Source organism: Cebus imitator, unplaced genomic scaffold, assembly GCF_001604975.1.
Source record: "Cebus imitator isolate Cc_AM_T3 unplaced genomic scaffold, Cebus_imitator-1.0 Scaffold3, whole genome shotgun sequence".
NCBI lineage: Eukaryota > Metazoa > Chordata > Mammalia > Primates > Cebidae > Cebus > Cebus imitator.
Window position 1 is genome coordinate 12,699,365 of NW_016107318.1, and position 6,658 is coordinate 12,706,022.

At 36.4% G+C, this 6,658-nt stretch overlaps 1 long non-coding RNA gene across 1 annotated transcript; it reads left to right on the plus strand.

Moving 5' to 3' along the window:
• Positions 1 to 1,164: 1,164 nt before the first annotated feature.
• Positions 1,165 to 6,383, plus strand: LOC108307000. Its single transcript, XR_001826368.2, has 2 exons — positions 1,165 to 1,671; positions 4,189 to 6,383. It is a non-coding gene; the product is annotated as an uncharacterized LOC108307000 (long non-coding RNA).
• Positions 6,384 to 6,658: the final 275 nt, after the last annotated feature.

A 6,658-nucleotide genomic window follows, 5' to 3' on the forward strand; every position in this document is an offset into this window, starting at 1 on the left:
TTCACAATAGCAAAGCCCTGGAACCAACTCAAATGCCCATCAATGATAGACTGGATAAAGAAAATGTGGCACATATACACCATGGAATACTATGCAGTTATAAAAAAGAATGAGTTCATGTTCTTTGCAGGTTTGTGAATGAAGCTGGAAACCATCATCCTCAGCAAACCAACACAGGAACAGAAAGCCTAACACTGCAGGTTCTCACACATAAGTGGGAGGTGAGCAATGAGAATACATGGGCACATGGAGGGGAGCATTTCACATGGGATCCTGTCAGGGGATGGGGAGCAAGGGGAGGGATAACATTAGGAGAAATACCTAATGTAGATGGAGAAATACCTAATGGGCTGATGTGTGCAGCAAACCACCATGGCACATGTATACCTATGTAACAAACCTGCATGTTCTGCACATATATCCCAGAACTTAAAGTATAATAATAACAATAATAATAATAATAATAAAAGAAAATGTGGTACATATACATCATGAAATACTGTGGAGCCATAAAAAGGAATGAGATCATGTCCTTTGCAGGGACATGAATGAAGCTGGAAGGCATCATCCTCAGCAAACTAACACAGGAACAGAAAACCAAACACTAGATGTTTTCACTAATAAGTGTGGGTTTAACAATGAAAACGCATGGACACAGAGTGAAACAATACATACCAGGGCCTGCTGGAGGTTGGGGGGTGAAAGGAGGGGACTTAGAAGATGCATCAATAGGTGCAGCAAACCACCATGGCACATGCATACCTATGTAACAAACCTCCACGTTCTGTACATGTATCCCATTTTTTAGAAGAAATAAATAAAATAGATTACTTTTTAAAATATTAGCTTCATTTACTGGAATGATTTCATTAAAATTTTAAATAGTTCTTAATTGAGTTTCTTGATATAGTTACAAAATTTATCTAAAAACTAATGTATCAGTTTTTTAAAATATTTCATACAATCTGTATGTATTTATCTTTCTATTTTGAGAAATATATATCCAAAATATATTGTTTGGTACAAACAATAAAAGAAGATTTTCTGAATCATTTGAATTTGATGTAACTAATATCTATATTTTGAAATAATGAGATAAAAATGTATAGCACATTAAAATTATGAACTAAAATTGTTAGCCTTAGTGTATATTTTCATATTAACATAAGATATCCATTGAATATTTTCAAGTGTGTTTTATAATTAGAAAATACTTGATTCTTATAAAATCTTTGAGATTACAACCATCTATCTATACATTGCTGAAATAAGAAAAGATTATTGACCCAAGAATGTAAAAAGAGAAGTACAAAAAGTAAAGTATTTTTGACTTTTCATCTAGATATTAGATACCTTGTAAATATAGGTACCTTTGAAAAGCAGATCTCTGTAGTATTTCTTTTAAATTATGAAAAACTAGAAAACAGAAAGGCAAGTGTAAAATGACTATGTTAGATAATTTATTTTCTTATTAATGCAATGAATAAAGAAGTAGACATGATCTTAAACTGACAGTGACAGAATCCAATAAATATAACCACAATGTTATCATATGTTCTGTTAAGCAGGAACTATAAAACTGCCTCTTCTGAATGGCTCCCACAATTTATTAAACTTCACACTTAATGATACAGGTGTGACTTTGGAACACTGCATTGGTGTAGTACCCAGGTGAGAAAAATTATTTCCTTCTCTGGTTATAGTTATTTTATGATAGATTGTGTACCTTTTCCTCCTTAATAAAATTATTTTTCATTTCAATGTATATTGTATTTGTTTATTGAATAAGAAATATAATTACTTATTCAGAAACCTTAAAGATATGCTGTAGAAAGTCTTTCTACAACTACTATCAGTGGTTTATTATCTATTTTCCTTAGAGTGTTTAAGTTTCTTATCTATCCTCCCCTATGTATATACAAGCACATATTCTTTTAGAATAAATTGAAACATATAAGTCAGTCATTTTTCACCTCACTTAAAAATTCATAATGTATCTTGACAATTGTTCCATATTAGTGCATATAACTCTTTTTCATGCTTTTTTTTTATAACTCCATAACTTTCCATTGAACAGCTGCAGCCATAATTTATTTAAACGTGTTTCCATTGATTCCTTTAAGGTTGTTTCAGTTTATAGCTAGTACAAACAATGCTACAATAACTTTGAACATACATTATGTTATTCATGTGTAAAAGTATAAAAACATATTCTTAGGAGTATATCTGCTGGGAAAAGGAATATGTGAATTCATAGGTTTGGTATTTAGTAAGACAAAAATCGACTTCCATAAAATTTACACTAATTTATATTCATACCATCCCTGCAAGAGAACATTTTTCTTCCCATTCTCTAGCCAAAATTTTTTTTTATATTTTTGCCATAGGCTAAAAGCACTAGCTCTATTTTCAAATGTGAAGTACAACATTTGTATTTAAAAATGTGCAAAATCACAAATGAATTCATGGATGTTCACCAGCTGATCCACCCTATGTGACTTGCACCCAGATCAAGAAACAGCATTTGCAGCATCCCAGAAGCCCGCCTTGTATTCCCAGGCACAGTCATTAACTCTTATCCAAAGGAGCCCTCTATCTGATTTCTAACACCATAGATTAACTGTTCTTGGTTTTGATCTTTATGTGAACTGATTCCATGATGATTTATGTATCTGCATTCTTTACTCAACATTTTTTTGTATGTGGGCTTTATCCATACTTTTGTATATAGATGTAATTTCTCATTCATTCTCATTTGATTATTATACTCCATTGTGTGATTATGATACAGGAGGGGCAGGGAAGTGCTGGGTAGAGAAGGATGGGTCCCCAACTAGGGCTCAACCCCCTGGCCTGTGCCCATGGACCTAGGTAAGGACAGGCATTTCTGTTTTCGTGCCCAAATGTCGCATTTTCCAAGACCATCCTGGCCCTCCACACCCCCATCCTGTGCCTATAAAAACTCCGAGACCCTAGCAGGCACAGACACAAGTGGCTGGGCATTGAGAGGAACACACTGGCTGAAGAACACACAAGTGGCTGATGTCCAGAGGAACACACAGGAAGAACAGTACACTGACAGGCACCAGTAGATGTCAGCCAGCCATTGACTCATGGAATGATGTGGAGTTTGGCCAGGGTGACCAGAGGAGAGCCCAGCTGCTGGGTGGCCTGACCTCAGGGGAAAACCACCCTCCCATTCCATCCTGCTTCTGGCCTCCCCATCCAACTCGCTGAGAGCTACCACTACTCAATAAAAAAAAAACCTTACACCCATCTTTCAAGCATACATGTAATCCAATTTTTCTGGTACACCAAGCCAAGAACCCAGGATACAGAAAGCCCTCTCTTCTTGTGGTAAGGCAGAGGGTCTAATTGAGCTGATAAACACAATGACTAAACTGAAAGAGCAGACTGTAACACACACACACTGGGGCTTCCAGAGCTATAAGCATTCATGGCTAGATGCTGCCTTGGAGTTGAAGCCCCACAACCTGCCTGTCTGCACGCTTCCCCTAGAGATCTGAGCAGCCAGGAGGCACTGAAGAAGCTAGCCACACCCTCATTGCACACTCTGCAAGAGGAATAAAGGAACTTTTCCTGTTTCAATTATTCCACAATTTATGCTCTACTGCTGATGGGCATTGGGAAATTTCCAGTTTGTGGTTTTTACAAATAGTGATTTTTGAACATTTTTATATATGTCTTTCAGTGCACCCCTATAAACATATCTATTAGGTATGTATCTAGAAGAAATATATAAGATCACAGGGTGTACATATGTTCAGTTTAGTAGATTCTGCTAAATTAGTTTCTAAAGTGATCATATCGATTTATGCCATTACTAGCAATGTATATGAATTTGAGTATCTCCATATCTTCACTAACATTTGTAATTATCTATATTTTTATTTCCTATTTTAATGGCTATATCTTAGTATAGTTTGAATTTCTCTTAATGACAATAAACTTTTAATATATTAATATTTATTTGTATTTATTTTTCTGAAATTTATTGACTGCCCCTTCAAAATATAGAAAGAGTATAACCATTTATTGTCTCTGATACAGTCACATGGGAAGAGCCACTAACATTTCTTACTTGGGTGTATTAGTCCATTCTCATACTGCAATAAGGAAAGCTGAGACTGGGTAATTAATAAACAAAATTCGCTCATTTTTCTGCAGACTGTACAGAAAACATGGCAACATCTGCTTCTGAGGAGGCCTCAGGGAGCTTTAATTCATGCAGAAGGCAAAGATGGAGCAGGCATCTTCATGGCAAGAGCAGGACCAAGAGAGAGCGGAGAGCTGCCGTATACTTTTAAACAACCAAATCTCATGAAACTCACTATCACAATTAACAGAAACAAAAGGAAAATCTGACCCCCATGATCTAGTCACTTTCCCATCAGGTCCCTCCCTTGAAGAATGGAGATTACAATTACAATGAAATTTGAATGGGGACACAGACACAAATATCAGGTGGGGATACAGATTCAAACCACATCATTGGGCAATTTGAAAGTCCTCTTGACTTGATCTCTTTGCTTGCATTATTGCTCTGCTACAATCTAATCCCAACATAACAAACCGAGTAATTTTGATAAATTGTGATTCAGATTATGTGTCACTATTCTGCACAAACCCTCTGATACTGGTTTTATTTAAACCTACAGTTCCCTACGTGTTCTGAACCATATTCATTCACAGATTTAATCACTAATTACTCTTCTTCTTACTTATTCTGCTTTAAATCCATTGATCTCCTTGTACTTCTTCAAATATTCCAAGTGTGTTACTGCCTTAAGATACTTCTATTAGCACTTCCTTATAATATTCTTATAAAATCCTTAAAATAGACATATAAAATTCTTAAAATATTCTTAACTAACTGCCTCATTGTCTACAAGATTTTGCTCAAATGTCACCTTCTGCCTGAAGCTCATACTGACCACTCTTATCCCTGACTTTGATACTCCTAATATTGTTACTGAAATGTCAGGGGTTTGGTCCAGGTCCTGCTATTTACCACACAGAAAGCCATTCACTGAGACAATGAGTATTGCCAGGGAGGAAGGCTTTAATCAGGTGCTACACTTGAGGAGATAGGAAATAATTCTCAAATCCGTCTCCCTGACCAACTAAAATTAGGGGTTTTTATAGTAGGAAAGAAATGTAACCATGTGTGAGAAAAGAGAATGTTCAAGGGATAAGTAAGATGAGTTTGTCAATCATAAAAAGCAGGTGGTTGGTTGGGCAATCATTGCAGGGGTCCTGCATCTCATTGCCCAGATGTGGTAATGTGGAAGATTCAGTTCCTGGATGCTATCTGGGAGACCTGATGGTTCGTTTCCTGAGAGGGGATCCCAGACAAGACAAATACAACTTTCTCAAGTTTTAATACTGGGAGAGTCAATTTCTATGTTTATTCAGATGAAACCACAAACATCAGTTCTATGAGAAAATTGGGTGGGTTTTAGTCTCCCACTTTCAATTTATCAATTCCTCATCTATGGAAAATGTAGTCATCAATCTTTCTGGCTGCTACATTTTGAGAAGGGACATTGTCGGCAGGTTTATACCAGGAGCAACTGCATGGCCACCCAGGAATCAAATATTAAACACTATGGGTTTCTTCTGAAACATAGTCATTTTCTCTTCAGTCCTTCACTTGCACCAAAGACAAAACACAGCAGTACCAACCTATCTACAAAGTAAGCTTCAGTCCCACCATACTTGGTCTGAATAACCACACAAAATACAGCAAGAATCACTGTCCAACTGGGCTCTCCTAAATGGGCTTTGCTGGAATCTCTCATTAGGAATCTCAGACTTGACTTCCAAAGGCCTCCTGAGCCCAGTCAAGGATCCATCTGCACCTAAAAATACCTGCAAGAATTGGGTGAACCCATCTCTTCTTGAGACCCCCAAACAGCTTGAGGTTTCCAGGTCTCTCAAAAAGTGATACTCTCTATTTTCCATTGGCCAGGAACCCTATGGAAAGGAACTTCATAAACTATAAGGCCAGTTTTTCTAAGGGGTTTTCATCCACTCTGCAAAGTCAACCTCAATTTCTCAAAGCAGTATGCTCATTCAGAAAACATGTCATTTTAGTCAAAGCCTTGGAAAATAACGAGTTCCAACTATGCGCCATTAGAAAAGAAAATATATGCAAACAAACACATTGCCATAAATTAAGAATATAGAGTTTCAAAATTCTGAAGAAATCAGGCAGAGAGAGAAATATGTCTCAAATCTGTTTAAAAACATATACTCCTCTCAATTCTTAAACAATACAAATAGGCCAAAAGAAAAAAGCTCCCTCAACTCTGATAAACAAAAAAAAAAAAAAAAAACAGAAGAAAGAATCAGCATTTTTTCTAAGAAAAAAACAAAAAATTATTTCAGTCCTCTATTAGTTCAGTCCATGCAATCAACTCCTGGTCTGCTTCATATTGGGTTAGGAATTGTTGTGAACATTTGAGCCTTGTAATTAGAGTCTCAGAAGTTTTCTCTCTAGTCCAGTGGCATAATCCTCAATGTTATCAGAAACCTACATTCAAGAGTCCTTTTCACAAACTCCCCCGAAGAAGCAAGTCCTGGACTGATAAGCCATTTTTTGAGAAGAATCAAAGCAAAACAACAATTATGGATG